At 38.5% G+C, this 20556-nt stretch overlaps 1 protein-coding gene across 4 annotated transcripts in view; it reads right to left on the bottom strand.

Annotated features, from left to right (window-relative positions):
- vsnl1b (visinin-like 1b) overlaps positions 1 to 15170 on the bottom strand; it is a 34991-nt gene extending 19821 nt beyond the window's left edge. The window contains exons 1-3 of one of the 4 annotated variants that reach the window (XM_064335130.1): positions 14947 to 15170; positions 14729 to 14805; positions 10791 to 10912 (exon numbers count right to left, since the gene is read on the bottom strand). The gene's annotated coding sequence lies outside the window, so the exon portion shown is untranslated. Of the gene's footprint in view, positions 1 to 10790; positions 10913 to 14728 lie in introns of all 4 variants that reach the window. The other 3 variants (XM_064335112.1, XM_064335121.1, XM_064335106.1) reach the window with 3 other exon arrangements.
- Between the last annotated feature and the right edge of the window lie 5386 nt (positions 15171 to 20556).

Here is a 20556-nt window from a genome sequence, read left to right as displayed (position 1 = left end):
ATCAGTCCCCCCACTCTCAGGGTCAAGGGCCAGGTCCAATTCCTGCAAGGAATGGAATCGGTTGGACGCCACAACCTCTGGAGATGCCACTCCTCTGTGGTGTGCAAGCCCTTTCCTGCACTTTCCTAGACCTCCCCCCTCCCGGCCTAGGCGCGCACACCAGGTCTTTAAAGGACGTACCATTTAGTTCTGGGAACTCTTCCAATTGTGAACTATCTGATGGTTCAGCCAATTGGCCCTCGAGAACACGAATCTTGCTCTCAAGATGCTCAATAAGCTGACAACAGTGACAGACGAACAGCCCAAGGAAATCGCTTTCCAGCAGAGTGATTATTCTACACCCCTCACATAGTTTTGGCCACATTTAAACCCCTAACTATCTCCCTATCTCTCCCTAAGTTAAGATAAAGTTACTTAGCGTCTTTTGTTTATATTCAATATTAGTAATTGCAGTGAGAAACTGCAGCTGTAGACACAAGAAAGTTTGTTACATTATGGTAGCTACGGAACGATGCGGACTATATTCATATTTACCGTCATTGTTTTATTATACCAGCGTGTTTTCGCGCGTTTGCAGAGAAACGCAAATACTATCAATAAAAATGGTTTAGCAATTTCTCAGCATAATGACAGATTCAAAGACTAAATGAACTCACCCGATATTGTCTTCAAATGGATCCATGCCAAAGAAAATAATTATTCATCCTCTCAAATAGCTTTTACTAAGAAACTTTCAACGTTACTGTTGTCCATTGCTTCCCGACCCAAAAATTTGGGCGTGTTTGTTGACATAGTTAAAGCACCATAGATTGCACCCGAATGACTAAAGATACATGCCACTCAAAGTTTAGACCCTCCCCCATTGATAAAAAAAATTAAAACGAGTCAGCTTCAGAAATTACGGAGCTCTTCATTGACAACAAATTGTAGTGATTTATGACGTCACTCTGGCCTATCTAGTGTAAAGGGAAATGCTGACTTGCTGTTTCTCTGCAGGCGCATGTGTGTGTGCTGGCTTCTGAGCGAACTGCATCAAAGACAATCAAAGACATTAGAAAAAAAATTCAAATATGAATTATATTGGCCAAATTTGGGAGAAGAAAACATTTGAGCGTTGCCGAATACGGTATTTAGCACATCCCTTCGATGAGCACTAGCTACCCTTTAGATAGGAAAATGGCGAGCATTTTTGGGCTCAATAGACTGTTCTTGTCATTATGTTATGTTATGTTATGTTATGTTATGTTATGGAAATAGATTAAATGTATATGTTGTCATTACCTAGGTCATGGGATATTGCAGAAGTAAAATTAGCAAACTAGCATAAGCTAATATTAGCCAACTTGAGGCGTATTGATTAGAATGATGAATCAAACATGAAAGATTATGAGTTAGCAATATAATTAACAATAGTACACAATTTCAGTTTAGCACTACACATAGCTGTCTTGGCTAAGTCTCATTGCATATTATTTAGCTTGTTAGCTAAAACAACAGCAGCTAGCATATCAGCTGCCACTTTCAAATAATATTTTTTTAATCATTTTTATTGGCTGTCTAGCTCTCTCTCACTTCTCTGTCACACATCTACCTGGAATGTAATAAAATACGGCACAAAGTGGGATATTATATTCCTAGCCAACCATGACTAGTTCAGTTGATCTATTTTGGGCAATGGGTTTGCTATAAAGTAGTTTGGCCATCTGGGCAGGGTTATTTCTAGGCTTTTGCGGTCCAAATACTTAAAAAAAAAAAAAAAAGTACACATTTTCACAATCTGCTTTTCATATGAAATGTAGCATCATTAATAGTTAATTGCACTCACAATCAAAAACATTGGAACTCCCAATGTAAATAAATAAGGAATATCAGACTTTGAAGACAAAATAAATGAACAGTGTCATCTGAGGAGTGTGATTCTCAGCACCATTTAGGCAAAGTAATGGACTATTTTAGATTTTAGGCAGTTGTTTTAGCTTTGTGAGTTTGTGCCTTTGGATTAAAGAATCGTGGATGCACTTGTGTCAGAAATGTGTCTATTTAGGCATTAAACTTGCATTACGTCATTCAGACCTAATTTATGTTTTTTGTGAAGTAGCTTCAATGTAGTTTTAGTTTAGTTGCCTACTGTTCTCTTACTGGCAACTGTGCTGTAGCTTAACTACTACCACTACATTTTCAGAGTAGCTTCCCTGACACTAAAGGTACTTTTTCCCATGGAGAGTAGCTAACTCATGGTCGAAAACCTTCTAGACTCCCTAGTTGATGTCATATGCCAATTCACATATTTATTGTGTCATCATGTAATGAACTGCAAATGAAAACCTATGTGTTACATGAAGGAGCGAGATTTTCTGAAAAGGTAACCATAAACAGTATTTAATTTAATTTCCTTCATTTTTTTAGTGTGTATTATTTTATTTTATATATTATGTGGGTATATTATTTATTTTTAGGCTATACATTACAGAATGTATTTTTTAGTACAGATCAGATCAATCAGTGTAGTCTATTATCAGTGCGGTGCACTGGCTATATTTACAGGCTATATTATCTGTATCCTACTGTATTCTTTAGTGTTATTGAGCCAAAAAACACAGTACATACAAGATAGCATCTCACTCATATTTATATCATCCCACTATTTACATATTTATAAGATGGTATAGAATCTATATCCACACAATGGTATGGTGTTATCATATATACCTGCTTATTCTGGGCAGGGTAACAGGGGATGCTGAAGCCTATCCAGGGTGAATACACCCTACACAGGCCGCCAATCTATCGCAGGACACACGCACACCATTCATTCACCATTCACTCACACACTCATACCTATGAGCAATTTAGAGTCTCCAATTAGCCTACCTGCATGTCTTTGGACTGTGGGAGGAAACCGGAGTAAACCCACACGGACACAGGGAGAATATGCAAACTCCACACAGAGACCCAGGCCGGATTCAAACCCAGGACCTTCTTGCTATGAGGCGACAGTTTTACCCACTGCACCACCGTCCATGTTCACGAATATGTAGCCTAATTAATTAATTCAAAGTAAACAGCTGGAGGGAGATGTAATTATAAATTACTTTATTTGGGGGGTTTTCATAGCACTGATACTTCAGGGTGATTTTGTATTGGTGACTGTAACTGATTGTATGAACACAATGGTTCATATATAAATGCCATGAAAACACAGACATCCATCTGATCATATATATATATATATATATATATATATATAAACTATGGACTTGGGGGGCAGGGAGGTCAGGAAGTGAAAAGGGTAGGGAAGTTCAGACTGCCTGGATGGAAGCTGTCAGGGCATCTTATAACAGTGTGAACACTAATGAAGTCTTTTTAAAGCAAAGTTGTAGTAAGGGTGGCTTGGGACGACAGGGGGTGATGGAACAGGAGAGGATGTGTAGAAGTAATAATCTGATATGTCTTTGCTTAAATGCTAGAAATATAAAAAATAATTATTTGGAACTTGAGGCTGCTATGAATAGTGGGGGCTATGGCATAGTTGGGATTACAGAGACATGGCTTGGGGAGGAGGATGGGGATGAATATAATATAGAAGGGTACAAACTCATTAGGAAGGATAGATCCAGTAAGAGAGGCAGGACAAGGAAAAAGTGAGGAAGAATTTTTTTTTGCCACAGTATGTCAATCAGCCAACAAGAGGGAAATAAATTCTGGATCTGGTGCAATGTAATGATCCAGACAGAACATAGAGGTAATTGAGCCCCTTGGGACTAGCAATCATTCTGCAGTTAGATTTAATGTACAGTGCCTTCGGAAAGTATTCAGACCCCTTCACTTTTTCCACATTTTGTTACGTTACAGCCTTATTATAAAATGGATTCAATTCATTTTTATTCTCATCAATCCACACACAATACACCATAGTGACAAAGTGAAAACAGGTTTAGAAATTTTAGCAAATTTATTAAAAAATAAAAAACTGAAATACCACATTTACATAAGTATTTAGACCAGAGCCAGTCAGCAGCTCAGCCGGAGAGAGGGCGTTTCTAGGACGCAAAAGTTTTTGGGACCCACAAATTTTTTTGGGGCCCATTTACTATATTATTACACATACAAACAATACTGTAGACTACAAAAAATAACATAGTGACAGTGCTATACTAATATGGCTAGTATAGAGATATAATGTTGAATGAATGTAATATGTGGCTATATTGCAAAGCAGAATGAAGACATCTAGATGTAGTTACATAATTAATGTAACTGGTTATGTTACAGTAGAGAAACAGACTAACAACAGAGTAAATATCTACGTGATTCAATATAACTGGCTATACAAACACCAGAATATGTATAAGATATACTGTAACTACATTAATAAACAAAATACTAGTCATAAATAGCTAGCTAACTACCTCCTAGCTGCTTATCCTATGCAGCTGTGAGTGATGATATGTAATGGCTTTTTTAAATTTTTCATACTAGCACGTAAACTGGCAAGGCACTGGTCAGGCAAGCTAAAAAGAATACATGGGTTAGCTAGCTAGCTAACGTTGTTAGCTAACGTTAGCTGTACTAACATTACTGAGCTGGCATCACAACTAATTATTTTGTTGATGTTACATTTCTAAATCTGATTTTAGCTTGCCTAATTTTAGTTAATCACAATTAGCTGCATGTATATAGCCAGTATCAATAAACCCTGTGCTGCTCTGCACTCTGAGCTGCTGACTGGCTCTTAATATTCGCTGTAATGTTAGTGTGGCAAACAAGCCTGCCACAGGCCACCGAAGTGGCTTTCCTAGGGGGCCCCCAGCACAGAGACACAGGGAGATGATGTTCCAACAGTCCACATTTATTTACGAGGGTTGGCAAGATGGTACAGCCAAATGAGCAGATGTAAAACACTGTCATGACAAAGAGGCTCCCTTCTCTGAGTGGGGATGGCAGATTTAACCTGTGCGCACTGATTACCTCACTACGCACAGGTGCAGCCACTCCTGTTCCCGGGTCCAATTAGCCTGGCCAATTATCTAATTCTTAACCAATTATCCAATTGGCTAGGTCTAATTAGCTTGACCCAAGGCAGGTGTGGCTGCTTAAACCAGCCATCCCCACACCACAGTTAGTTTTCTGAAAAACATCCGGGGCTTCAGCCCCGGAAGCCCACCCCTAGCGACACCACTGGTGTAGCCTCTATTGTTGCATCACCAAAGCTAACACGCCTGGCGAAGATCTGCACTCTACTGAGTGCACTCTCCTAGTTTTATTTTGTGTTAGTGAGGGTGTGCTTTCACTCTCTCCATGTGGCAACCAACAGTGTTTCCTGGAACTGCTGTATCTCCCTCAGAGGGGTGCCATGCTGGTGTGACATTTTGGTGCTGAAACCGGGGAGGGAGCGGCCTCGGCGTAAGCCAAATTAGCCTTCGGCTGCATTCTGGGGTTGGAGGTGTGTGGCATTCGGTCTGGCGGTGAAGCGGATTGGTCTCAGCAACACCGGCTGGTTGAGAAAGCACACACATCTGGGTTGCATTAGCTAATCAGCCCAGGTGCTTAAAGGTGTGTTGCTCTCCACAGTTTGGGCCAAGACCAGGAGCTCACACCGAGAGCGTGTTTCTTTATTTTGTTTCTTTGTTTAGTGTTTGTTTAACAGAGTGTTTAACAGAGCACAAAACAAAAGTATTTGTTTATTTTATTTTGTATCTGTGTGGGTGCACTCTCTCTCTCTCCATGTGGCAACCAATGGTGTTTCCCGGAACTGCTGCATCTCCCTCCCAGGGGTGTCACACTGGCGTGTGACAAATACTAATTTACAATAAAGGGGACCATGCTGATTCAGGAAACTACAGGCCTGTCAGTTTAACTTGCATCACATGTAAAATACTGGAATCTATCATTAGAGGCAAGTTGGAAGTATGTTTTGAAAATAGCAACATTGTAAGGGATAGCCAGTAAGGTTTTTGCAAGGGAAACACTACCAAGTGTTTTTATTATAACAAGGCTTATGATATTATATACTTAGATTTCCAAAAGGCAGTTGATAAGGTACCACATGACAGACTTGTTAGTAAAATGAAGACAATAGGAATTAGAGGACTTTCAGAGTAGATTCAGAACTGGCTACAGGGTAGAACACAAAGAGTAGTAGTAAGAGGGATATTATCTGAGCAGGGAACTGTTGGAAGTGGAGTCCCACATGGATTGGTGCTGGGACCACTGCTCTTCCTTATTTATATCAATTACCTTGACAGGGACATTAAAAGTACATCAGCTAAGTTTGCAGATGATACAAAACTAGGAGGCCCAGCTAATAGTTTGGAATCTACTAAAGTAATTCAAGAAGATTTAAATAAAATCCAGAAGTGGGCAGAAACCTGGCAAATGAAATTTAATATAGCCAAATATAAAGTTCTGAATGTGGGAAATAAAAACATTAGGCAGGATTACTTTATGGGACAAACAAAATTGGAATGTTCTCAGTTTGAAAAAGATTTCAGAGGGAGTTGATCAAAGCCTTTCAAATTCTAGGCACTGTGCTGTGGCAATAAAAAGGCCAACAGGATGCTGGGATATATAGCCAAAAGTATTGAGTACAAATCCAAGGAAGTTATACTTATCTTACATTTGTTAGACTACTGTACTATTTTTTTGGATTATTGTGTGAACTTTTTGAGAATACTACAAGACAGATATAGAGGCTTTGGAAAAGGTTCAAAGAAGAGTAACCAAATTGATTCCTGGTCAAAAAACCAAAGCTATGAGGAAAGACATAGGATGCTTAATCTCTACAAGCTTAGAAAAGGACTTAGGGTCATTTGATTGAAGCTTTTAAATTCATAAAGTCAAATAACAAAGTGAACTACGGGAGATTCTTCAGGTTTGAGTTCTGTTAGTAGAACAAGGGTACATCAATGTAAATTAGCAAAAGGTAAATTCTGTAGAAACAGGAAGAATGGCAGAAAGTAGTCCATGTGTGGAATAGCCTCTGAGGCCATGCAGTAGAGGCAGAACCTCTGGGGATTTTCAAGACCAGCCTTGATACAGTGCTACATGCAATCTAGTCTGTAGATAATCGGAGGACTAGGTACAACTAAGTCAGGAAAAAGGCAAGCATTTTTGGGCTGAATGTCCTGTTCTCGTCCTGATGTGAAACCACATCAATTACACACATTGTAGATGTGGATAGTTGGTGCATCATTTATGTCACGCATCCAAAAGAAGACTTCTGCAAAGGCTGCACTTGTGCGTCCTTGCTGAAGCCTCCTCTGCAAGCCTCCTCACTACCTGTCCCTCCAAGGAGAATTTAACAATTCAGAATGTCCTTAAAGATGGTGCACTTCGCTCGATTTACAGGTCAAGGTAGGACCGACAGATAAAATCAGTGACTGGAAAGAACACTAGATCTTCGACACTTGGGGTCTTCGGTTGTGGGATGGTGACTCGTATTTAAAAATAGTATAAGTATAAATTTATGTCTGACTAAAAAGATGAAGACTTGACTACGATAGAGTTGCATTTAAACTATGAAAATGTGAAATTATTAATTTACAGCAATCCTGCCTGAACTTACCCCTGAACTCTTAATTATAGATAGTTCCCTCTGGTCGCCACAGTTGTAGCTAACAGCCATATTCATACCCATGGTTATTACCCCTCTAACATTTTGAGATCGAGTTGAAGTGATGACTAGAGTGGCTCATTATTGTCCTTGGTTGACCTTGAATGTATTAGGATGTGGCTTTATACAAAACCTTGACTTCTTGAATGGTCTTGAACTGTAGTATTTTTCTGAATTCCTTGCGTATCTGTTACATTAATAGCCATGTTATGCTTTTTTATCAATGGTATCCACAGAGTCATTGAACAGCCACTTGACCAACTCAGGTATATCTGGCTCATTGGAGTCATTAGTCTCATACCTAATACCAGTGTTGTTTTCGTCAACGAAAATGATGACGAAATTTTTCATCAACAACCTGTTTTTTGATGACGAAGATGATAACATGACGAAATAGCCTTTATACGATGACAACGGTTACTAATTAATTTTGCCTAGAAAAACAATAGGCTATATCCGAAGAACATGTGTTGATACATTTCACTGATGAAACTCCTGTCGGCTGCCCTAGCTCTAGGGTGGCGTAGCGAAACATTCGATTTGTGTTGATCCAATAATACGCATTCATTATAAGGTGCAGAAAACCAATTGGTCAATGTATGCCTGTCACTGGCTTAATTGTGAACTTGACTCTCTCCACAGATGCAAATTGTGTGATCCACATTTTTTGCTGCCATAGCCAGTCTATCACTAGCAAACATTAACATAATGTCCCTTCTTCTGGCTTCTTCTTCTGGAAGAAAAAGAACAAAAGTATGAGAATTTTCGGAATTCAACACAACATCAACAAAATGCCGCATTTTTTTCGCAACGCTGCATAATTCGTCAGGAAAAATGCGGAATTTTGTTGATGTTGTGTTGAATTCCGAAAATTCCGAATCGCGAATAACTTTAGGGACTGGTTATTTAGCCTGTAAATTGATATCCACTTAATGTTACTTACTGGTGCATAGATGTCAGGGTGCCGAAGCCTCAGGTGTCTTTTTAGATTTGTTGTATTTTTCCCCTTGAGGAAGCAAGTACACTTTTTTTTCTTTGCCAAATGATTCCGGGCTGTCTGGACTGAGTGTAACATTACTGACTGTAACTCTACAATGAGTCATGTTGGAGCTCTTATTGTATTTAAAATATTCCCATGCTGGTAGCTTTAAATAAGTGGGTGGCTGGGGGGCTTCTTGTTGGAAAGTCTTTCACATTTAGAAATAAGGGTGAAAATATGTTAATTTATTTTATTCTACATGTTTTAAAATACTTTGCCTTACCATGCTCAATTGATAGACCCATTTTGTTTTGTTATACTGGTAACTTTAAATAATCCTAAATAATCTCCACAGTTCTTGTAAAATAATCTTGTCTTTTTGGAAAGCCCCTTATGATAGCCAAAACCGTTTAAAATAAACGTTATTATATAAATATCCATGTAACACTTAGCCTGTGACCATATGATTTTTTTTTTATTACATGGAGTTTAATCAACAAAGGTGTGTGTTTTAAAATAAACTTAGTGAAATGCTTTACATTCATCTTTAACGTCTTCATTGTCTTTTTAAAAAGTAAAGCTGCTTTGTTACAGGGCAACACACTGCAGGCAGACAATGCCATATGTATATTTGAAGCAGAGTTCACTTGTGTAAAAGGGGCAGACGCTCTTGTCATAACTGGTTGTTTCCAAATTAGTTGGATAATCGGTGAGTACCAGTCATTACCTTTGTAGACTATCTTTAGGGTATTTAACTACTGGAGACTGGAAATGTGACAAAAATTAAGTAGGACTAAAATGTGACTAAAATACTTTGTTATTTTCGTCGACTAAAATAAATATGATTTTAGTCATTCTTGTCTTGACTAAAATTAATGAAGAAGGCATGACTAAAATGTGACTAAAACTGAAATGCATTTTAGTCAAAAGACTAAGACTATGACTAAATCAAAAACTGGTGGCAAAAACCACAGTCTAAACAGGCCCATTATGTAATGGTAGGATGGAGTGTGGCACAGTGGGTAAGGAACTGCGCTTGTAACCGAAAGGTCGTAGGTTCGATTCCCGGGTAAGGACACTGCCGTTGTACCCTTGAGCAAGGTACTTAACCTGCATTGCTTCAGTATATATCCAGCTGTATAAATGGATACAATGTAAAGTGCTATGTAAAAGTTGTGTAAGTCGCTCTGGATAAGAGCGTCTGCTAAATGCCTGTAATGTAATGTAATGTAATATTTATTAATCTCAAATTTGCTCAATTATCAGGCATGCTATTCCCATCAATGAGAAAGGGTGGAGCCCACAAATTTGGGAGATAGGAAGGGTGAGTTAATGGCTAGCTTGGAGACACTCTCTTATTTCATCAAATACATTTAAAATATAATTTGAAATATTATTTATAAAGTATTTGAAGTAAAGAAATAGAGATTTTTTCATTGAGATGAATTTTGTATTAATTCACTTAAACTGTATTATTTCAAATGAAAGTACTTGTTCTATTTACCTTTGTTCTGTTTGTTCTATTATTTGTAAATGCCTCAATTAACAGGAATTGGTCTTCCCCGGTCAGAAAATAACTAAAACAAAACAAATATTTAAAAATTATTTGATTAGTGTCTGTATTTGCCCCAAGTATCATAAATGGTTTTTAGTGTCTTGTAAAATCTGATCAGTAGCATGTTTGCAAAGAATGGAACTCTAGGTGGTGGTTAAAGAACACTGCATTCAGGAATAAGGCCATTTGGCCTTGGTCTTAATCTACATCCGGGAAATACAGTTAAATCTGAAGGAACGCCCGGCTAGTCTCTTACTTGAAGGCTTGCTGCAATCAACCCCTTGTGTCCACATCAATCAGGGAGAAAGGATGTAAACTTCATGGGTTCACACCACCAGCAATGCTATGAATGCACTGTGGACTGTGGCAATTTATGGAGAACTAATAAACAGTGATTCTTTGTATATGTTATATTGTCTTTTTACCCTGTCTTTTTTCTTATGAAAATCACAGTAACTTACTGTAAATTTATTAACAGTGTTATTACTATAATGTGAAATACAATATTCATCATTTTATTGTAAAACACAGTATAACACTGTAATTGCAAACTGTGAAAAATGTCCTGTAAAACCTACATAACAAACCCAGGTCTCCAGGGTAAGAGGCGTCCACACAATCCACCGCTCTAAAGACAAATGTACCTTGATACCAATGTGGCGATGATCTGGCGAGGATTGAACTCGGGTCTCCCAGGTGAGAGTTGGCCACCAGGGCTGGAACTAGGGGCAGTTCCAGCCCCCCCAACCTTCACGGATAACTAGCCCTTCATGAAAAACATTTATTCATGCACGGGTCCTCACATGAGTCACTTAATAAACATCAGAAAGTACATGTGAATTTAATAGCGCTGTCTGCTTTATATATCATTCAATAAGCAAACTCATCTCAATTCTGGTTAGTACACTTTTGTTGTATAATAGTCTATAATCATGTCAAATTTATCCAATATGCCCATTCTACAGAAAACATATTGTTTAAACTATTCAATGAAATATTTTGTGGTCATTTCTTTGGTGCTAGTGTTATTTTCTCTTATGCAAAGATTGCTTGGAATATGTCTGTGTATGCTGTGTCCAACGTCAAGTGTCTATTTGTCAAAACTGTTAGCTAGTTAGCTAGTTTTGGCAGTCAAACTTTAAGGCCAGCTAGCTAGCTAAGGAAGAGAGCAAAGAGGAGTCCTAACTAAGCATATCAAAATGCCTTATAAACACAAAAGGTGGGCCTCAGTAAAGATTAAACGGACCAGGAGCGACAGGTAGAAAAGTTGTCAAAGTTGGATGGCTTTTTAAAATAACAATCTGAGAATGGATATATCAACAACCTTCCTTGCTCAACTGCTGTCATTCAGGGCATGTTTAAAACTGAGATCGTTAACACACACTTCAATCTCCTAACTTGCGAAAATGCTTATTGTACATCATCTAGTAACCTTTTGTGAGGTGTGTAGGCTACTGTGGTTGTTATGACATTGCCTATCACAGTAGTACCAGCAGAGCACTGTTTAAATTAATGAATCATTTTAAAAATTAAAATTAATCAAGAACTACCTGAGGAACAGCATCGAATCAGAGAAACTGAATGGACTGGCTATAGCCTACTTTCTGTCAAGAGCATCAGAACTTGAGAGTTGAAATTGTAGACGACTGCTGATAATTTTGGTAATTAAGACCCGGATGTCTGTCAAATGAGTGAGTAGATAAATTGCTTTTCAAAGGCATTTGTGTTGGGATTCTGATGATGCCAGTCTGTTATAGTTATACTTTTTTTTTTTGCAGCACTGCTAACGGCAAACCTTGATCATACTACTGACCACAAATTATGTGATAAATTGCAGGGCTCAAGCTGATGCAAAGCTCACTCTCTGTTTGCTCTTAGTTTTGTTTGCCAAATAGGATTGATATTGAACAATGGCTGTGTAAATATTATGATCATTAAACATTACAAATGTTAGACCAATATCTGCGTATATAGAAGGGTATTTTTCCCCTCCGTTTTGGCTCTTATCTGAGTGCAAAATCCTACATTAACATGACCTCTGAGTCTGATATTAACCTCTTGACCACAATCACATAACTGGGAATGTGCATAAAATTAAACTGAAAAGATTGAGTCAAATTTGTTTTTAAAAAATTGCTAAGGAACGTAGGCCTGCTCTGCCCCATAGCCCATTTATCCAATAAAAAATGTAAACAAAATAGACATAAGGCTTTTGTATATGGTGTGGGAGATGGGGTTTTAATACTTTTACCAATCAAAGTCCAAATGTTCTCTGGTGAAGCATGTCACATGAAGATTCAGGTGTGCTGCTTTCTTCTGGACTTTCTATCAGGTTAAATGGATATAGACCTTTGAGGAACACTTCTTCTGCCTTGTTAGTTTTTTAAAACTTTTAGTTTCTCATCATAGCTCAGTTTTTTTGCATGCAAAAACATTCACTGTGAATGGTTTCACAGTACAACAAATGCTATTGTATCACATGCCATGTATAAAAAATGGTTGCCCATAATGCATTACCATTCACAGTAATAAGCAGAAAAATGATTTCACAATATCATACTGCCCCAAATACTGTAAAATACTGTGCCAAAATTTTTTAGAGTGTAGTAAAATGTATCACAGCACAGAAGCTGGGAAACAAATCTTTAAGGAGTGTATAGTTAATAGGCACACAAAATATAGGAGTTGGAAACTAGCAATAGCTATAATCTCTGTATGCGGTACATCAGTTACATCAACTTGTTTGTAACGAGTTGAAGTGGTACTATGTTAACTTGCATTGTCCCTATCAAATAAACTATTTGGTAGGTAAACAGTTTTATGGAAATATGCTAAATAGTTCTTTAAAACCTTCGAATATTATACCACTGCAATAGTACTGGAAGTAGCTCTTTTATAATTCACAGTCTAAAAGTAAATACTTAACAGTAAAAATACTGCTAACATTCTAACATTACACGTGCTAACATTATATTTGCCAATGCAACCACATAATGCTACAGTGTTGCAGTTTTGGAAGCAGTTGGGGCAGTTACATGTTTGTATGTATTTGTGTATTTGTTTAACATGAATAGTATATTGGCTTAATACTAGTGAATATCTCATTTTAAATATGCCTATATAATCATGTATATCTAGATAATTATAAATGTCATCATGCATATCTGCACTACAATGCATTAACAGTGTTGAATTGTTAACGCTCTCGAAAATTGCCAAACCGATCCATACACACCTCTTACTGTATGCAGTCGTAAATATCATGCATATTCAAGTTTAAATTCTGTGTCTCCTATTCAGTTTGGAGTATTTAAAAGAATTCGAATTTGGCTACTTGCGTTCTTGGTAATTGTGTGATGTCAGCATTAAAGATGATTTATTCACTCAAGAATAATTATTTTCTGAGCAGTATGGCACTATCCCATATCTAGTATTAACTTATAAGAATTTGGCAATACCACTACGGGCGCACTCAATTTCAATTTATCTGCCATGGTATTTTACTAAATTCGCTTAATAAATAAGCAAAATTTTAAGAATTATGCTGGGCTACACAATTAGCCAGATCCATTGACAAGTATCTTTGCGCTGTATGTAACCGCCCGGCTGTCCTTTTTCATCGTTATCAAGCACGGAATGACCTTGAGAAAAGAACATCGGCAGTATCATTTGCTTGTATAAAAATTTAGATAAAGAGAAGGTAAAACAAAACTGTTTACATTGCGATACAGATTTAAACAACCGCAATCAAGACAAAGGGTGTGTTTGTCCCAATAGCCTAGATGATGTGGCTTGTGTGTGCATTTCCTCACTAAACACGTTGTGGTTTTGACAAGAAATATATTCATTTTTTCTTTTGGAGTAGGCTACTCTGATATATCATTATTCACTTAAAAAATTTCAAGGATCGACGCAACTACGTGCATACCGACATACTAGCTGAGCAGCAACAGCACGACGCAGCACTGCGCTGAAGTTGAAGGAATGCACACATTCATTCGGCATCATCTTTTATTTTTGAAACGTATTCTGGCTAAATGCCTTGCTGTACACAAAAACCCTTGTAATACATCGTAAATGGACACTAAATTTTACTAAATTGTTCAGTGTGCATTCACCAAATATATAAGCAGAATTTTTGCATATCATTTGCACGCACGGCACAACCATTCACACTTTGCATAAGAGAAAATGAGAATAATGGAGCATAGACTTCTCACCTCTGCGTGCTAAAGTGTGAAAATATACATAATTGTGTGTGTGTGTGTGTGTTTGCGCGCGCGCGCGCGCGCGCGTAGTCTTGCATCAATTCCCAACAACACATCACACAAAACCAACCACAACTGTAAATTAAGATAAGCTGTGTTATGTGATGTGGGTTACATAAACCATGCTCTCCTTATTGTACAAAATGATTTTTAAAATATGACAGTCTCTCAGTTATTGGTATATCTATTAGGCAAAATATACCGCGCCGTCCAAGGAAAAACCCATCGCCTACGCACCACGAGCAATCACACGCACAGACGGAGAGAAAACATACTCCTTTATTGCTCCCACAATACGGAGCGCAATGACTTACCTTAACAGAAATAACGCGAGGCTAATGGAGGACGGATGGGCTGCCGGTCAATGCGTTGGGTCTGATGGTGCTCAAATCTGTAGACCCCGTATAATAGGAAAAATTTAGCGTTAAAATAAATAAGATCTGGTTCAATTCAATGAAGGTAAACCGATGCAGTCAGGGAACGATTCCACTCTAGTTTTGGGCTTTATGACGCTACAGAAACGGCGTCACACCTTGTGCATCACGAATTTATGTAGCTCGTTGCAGTGGTCGTCTATTGTAGCGTACTACACTCCTGCTTGTGTTCTAAGAGTTTGCGCGATCTGGAGGAATACGCCTCCTTCTCTGCACCTTGCTCATTTTAAAGAAGCTGTAAGATTAAACTGGCATGTGTCAGTCGCCAGTCTAACGTCCTGGTCTGAGTCGCGCAGGTGGTCAAGCATTGGGGAAGCCATTACAAGAAAATAAGGACGCTGTGATTTTTTGAGCACGTCTGTGTGGATATTTTTGTAGTGTGGCGTTCGGAGTGTTTTAAAACACACCTTCATAAACAACCGTGCACCAGAGAAGCAGTGTCACTGGACACGCCCTAATCAAAGATTATATTTAATTACTCTAGATGTTCATCGCAAAATGTTCATTTTTCTTTTCCCTTGGAAATGGGTCCCAATTAAACATAACCACAACATGCTTTAACCTTGAATTTGGGTAAGAATTTAAACGAGTTACACTTGCATACATGTGTTCATTTTTTTCAGCAACCAAATTAGATTTAGTAAATGTTTAAAGAAACTACAGGAAACTGCAATAAGTTATATTAAAATCAATTCATCACAATTTCTAAAATAATTATATAAAAAGGTTGATTGTTTTAAGACAGATGCTTATTAAATAATAAAATTTTATCCATAAATTCTACAATTATCCAACCTTTTTAGAAATAGCCTTGTGATGTACTGTAACAGGAGTGATTCTACACCACACTGATAGGGGGCTATGAGATATTTTGATGGGACTTGGGGTCCCTTACCTTGAATGAACAAAAACATTGTACCTTACATAGGCCTTCAACAGTAATTTGACTTCATCAGACTGTTTATAACATTCTTATTGATCCTCAATGCAATAGTCTCTTGAGTTCTTAACATAATGTTGACATAAAGGGGGTTTTCCTGCATTGAAATGCAGGCGGGCCACCTAAGTTTTCTTTTCATGCCACTTAAGCTGCCTACAGGAGAAATTATGGGCAACAAAACACCCATGAAATAATTAGAAATGGTCAGTGTATTTATTGGTACAGTTTAGTCATGATTGATACTACATTTCAGGTTTTTTTATTTATTTGTAGTTTTGACTGCTTTCAAGGTTACATGCAACTTTATACACGCTAAATTAGCTACAGTAGAATCCACTTAATTGCATAAAAGGATGAGACAGTAGACAGTGCTGAATGCCACTCAGGCGTCTGCTAAAGACGTGATTTTCAACAGGATTAAATTCCATAAAAATATCCGAAATATGTTAATGATAGTTAATTCAAATATGCAATCTCTTTACAATGGCATGGATTGGAAATAGTTTGGAATTTGGCAATTGTATGCAAATACCCAAATTGTATGGTTCTTCCACCCGCTACTGAGGCTCCTGACTGTTTGTTCAATGAATAAAGCGTATAATTGCCAATATGTCTTGTTTGTTCCTTGTTACTGATAGAGAGTTCACAGGGTTTTCGCCAGTGTATTGCAAGCCCGGCGGCACGCCGGCCCTAAATTGACCCCCCACCGGGCCTAAGCATCGGGGAATTTTTTTTTTTTTAATGTATTTTTAAGATGTTTTTAAACTCCAGTTACAGTGGGGCGGCTCGGTTGAAAAGCTCACCAGCGACATCTGTTGGTTAAAACGTGAACGCAATAGGAAAACAGCAGGTCTGAGATCAGTGTTCTTTACCCTCATTGTGCGTGGAGTGACATTCAACCTTTTTACAGTCTCTGCATTCAACACGCTTCCAACTATCACAAGCTAACGTCACCTAGCAAGCCACCATTTCTTATTTAGTAGGCTAACTAACCTCGTTACAAACTGCGTTATCACTTCATCTCGTTGGTAAGTACATTCCTTGTATATTAATTAAGCAGTGCGTAGGTAACGTTAAACTAGTAGCATGAATGTAACGTTCGACATATTGTAACATTAAATGACTTATTTATCGCCAACGAAATAACGACTTCACTTGTTTATTAATAACGTTAGCTTGATGACATTGATGTCCACGACTACGCTGTCATAAAAACCGTTGTTTCCCTCCCAGCACTTTCGACACAAGTAATATCGGGAAAATCCAAAAATCTCTTCTTACGGTGAAGAGCGCCTGACCGGCAAAGAAATGTGTTAACACAGCGGCAAAATTAGGCTATATCTATAAATACCATCTTTGGGTAAAAAACGCTACGGTTGAGGTGCAGGCACTCTTCAGGTTAAGAAGAAATTTCAGGATTTTTTCGATATTGCTTGTTTCTAAAGTGCTGAGATAGAAACAACGATAGATTTACACAGGAGCCACATCTTTTCCAAAATGTAAACAAGTCAGGCAGTTTTCACGGTCAGGAAAAATTTTATGACAACGTGGTCATGTAGCTAACTTAGCTAGATAGTCAAACAGTCAGTAACACAGATACTTCCTTGGTGCCATTTAGGGATAATGTCAAGGAGGAAAGGTAGCATACTGTTAAATGTTTAAATGTGCCTAGCATTCCAATGCTTGTTGTAAGATTCAGTAGCCAATCAGGACTTGAATACAAGTTTTTTGTAGAGTGCAAAAACTGTGATATTATTTATTTAAATTTAATTTAATTTAATTTCTTTTGTTGTTGAAAACACAACATTCCAAGACTGTACATTGTTGTCAGATTCTCTGTAAGACTCTGCTATGCTGTAAGTAGTTGTTGATTTTTTAAAATGCGTGTTGAATAAATTACTTATTTATAACAACATTCACACCCACGCCGGGCCCCGTCAAAAAAGACACTTGGTCACCGGCCCGTGCCGGGCCCTGTCAAAAGATACTTGCCACCGGGCCTAACAACTTTCCTGGGGGAAACCCTGGTTCAATCATCCAATCCCCCAAACAACTCAAAACAATAGAGTCAATACCAACAGGAGAATACACTGTTTAACATTGGCAGAGAAATTTGCCACATTTCATTTGGGACCCCACCCACATAATCAGCTGTGCTGCTCATCCCACAAATGCATGATCCTTACAAATGGGACATCATTGTAAAGGGAAATGAACAGGCTTTCCAATGATATAAGATACAATGCTAATAATACAGTAACAACAGAGATATGATCGACCAAACACAAATTTCCAAACTTTTTTCAGTTCTCCAGGGTGTATTCCTGCCTCTTGCCCAATGCACGCTGGGATAAGCTCTGGCACCCCCACGACCCTGCTCAGGATAAGCGGCTATAAATAATGGATGGATGGATGGATATATATATATAATTGCTTCCTTTGTACAGGTATAAGAAAGCTTTCAGTATCTAGCCTTTTGATTGCCATTATGGGGCTGAGAAATAAGAAAAAACAGTCGGAAACATAGACCAAAGCATAGGCTTACCAAAATCAACTGTTTGGAACATCATTAAGAAGAAAGAGCACTGGTGAGCTCAGTAATTGCAAAAAGCCTGGTAAGCCAAGGAATCAGAGCTTTCATCCCAAAACATTTGTGTCTTTAACGGGAACATGGGAAAATGTACTTTTACATAACCCTGCTGTGCGCTATGCAGTTTTTTTGCTATCGATGCAAAAAGAAATAAATAATTTAAGAGTTTTTGGACAGCTTATAGATTCTCGTCAGTGTGGTCCACTAGACCTTGTCTTGTGATCACGTGGCAAAAATGCAGGAGAAGTGACATCATTACAGGACAACTTTAAGAGAGTGCATTACATGAAATGTCACAGTGAGTAGGAACACTTCAGTTTTTTATTTGTATAGCGCTTTTTACAGAGAACTGTCACAAAGAAGCTTTACAGAGTAGCAAGGCAAGAAACAAAGCAAAAAGCAAACGGTGGTGAAAAAAAACAAGAAATCTCGAGAGGAACCCGGCTATAGAGGGGGAGCCCATCCTCCACTGGCCAGCCTTGTGTAAAGTAGGCTAGTAGAATGGAATGTAGCAGAAATGCCATAAGGGATCTATAGCAGCAAATAAAATGGGTTAAGCAGGTTGCAGTTGAGGTGAGGACATAGGGATTTTGCAATTAAAATGACCATCAGTGAAACACAATACCACTTCTCTCTATAACCCCCAAACATTAATCTTAAATCCTGATTTGAGATCTCTTGGTAAAGAGCCAATTTGCAGGTTTTGCTGTGAAGGGAGGAGATACAAAAGGTATGAGGTCCAGGTACAATATTTTTTACATCTCAGGAAAAAAACTCATTTGCGCCTCTTTAAAAGTTATTGGCTAAGTTTATCAGAAGTGGGAGCATAGTTTTTTTAAACCCAATTTTAAATGTCCAGTCTGTAAGTCTGTCTCATCACTGTCACCATCTTCTCTCAAGGCAGGACAAGCATGTGCTGTCCTCTGAAGCATGTATTGCCAGTCCATCAGATGAGCTGCACTGTCACTCCGTTGGAACGATACATGCCCATGCTTCATGTTCAGCTGCCAGGTTCAGGTGGCCAATCAATAAGATAATGCCAGATGGGTTTAAGCATTTCTGAGCCCCCATGAGATTTGACATGTACAGACAAGAGTACATACAGTGAGCTCCATAATGTTTGAAACAAAGCCATATATATATATATATATATATATATATATATACACTGAAGAAAAATATAAATGCAACACTTACCAATTTCAAAGATTTTATTGAGTTCAAAGGTAATAAACATAAATCAGTCAACTGAAATAGATTCATTAAGCACTTATCTATTGATTTCATTAGATACATATATGCATTTGTTAGTCACAGATTCCCCAAAAAAGAAGATACCATGAAATGAATACCGAAATGAATACCGATCAGTATCTTGTGTGACCACCATTTGCCTCATGCAACGCAACACATCTCCTTCACATTGAATTGATCAAATTTTTGATTGTAGCCTGTGGAATATTGTCCCACTCCTCTACAATAGCTGTACAAAGTTGTTGGATATTGGTGGGAACTGGAACACCCTGTCGTATGCGCCGGTCCAGAGCATTCCAAACATGGGTGAAATGTCTGGTGATTATGCAGGCCATGGAAGAACTGGGACATTTTCAGCTTCAAGGAATTGTGTACAGATTATTGCAACATGGGGCCATGCATTGTCATGCTGCAACATGAGGTGATTGCGGTGGATGAATGGCACAGCAATGGGCCTTAGGATCTCATCACGATATCTCTGTGCATTCAAATTGCCATGGATAGAATGCACTTGAGTTCTCTGCCCATAGGGTATGCCTGCCCATACCAATGCCCCACCACCACCATGGGCCACTCTGTTGACAACGTTGACATCAGCAAACCGCTCACCCACCCGATGCCATACACGCTGCCTGCCATCTGCCCTGTACAGCTAAAACCGTGATTCATCAGTGAAGAGGACCATTCTCCAGCGTGCCAGTGGCCATCGAAGGTGAGCTCTTGCCCACTCACATCGATTGTGACGCCAAACTGCAGACAAATCAAGACCCTGGTGAGGACGTCGAGCACGCAGATGAGCTTCCCTGAGGTGATTTCTGACAGAAATTAATGAAAACAGTTGTGTTTCATCTGCTGTCCACGTGGCTGGCCTCAGATGGTCCCGCAGGTGAAGAAGTCAGATGTGGCGGTCCTGGGCTGGCGTGG

This window comes from Anguilla rostrata, chromosome 1, assembly GCF_018555375.3.
Source record: "Anguilla rostrata isolate EN2019 chromosome 1, ASM1855537v3, whole genome shotgun sequence".
In the NCBI taxonomy this organism is placed as follows: Eukaryota; Metazoa; Chordata; class Actinopteri; order Anguilliformes; family Anguillidae; genus Anguilla; species Anguilla rostrata.
Note: the sequence above shows the minus strand (reverse complement) of the source record. Positions and strands in the feature narration are given on the sequence as shown.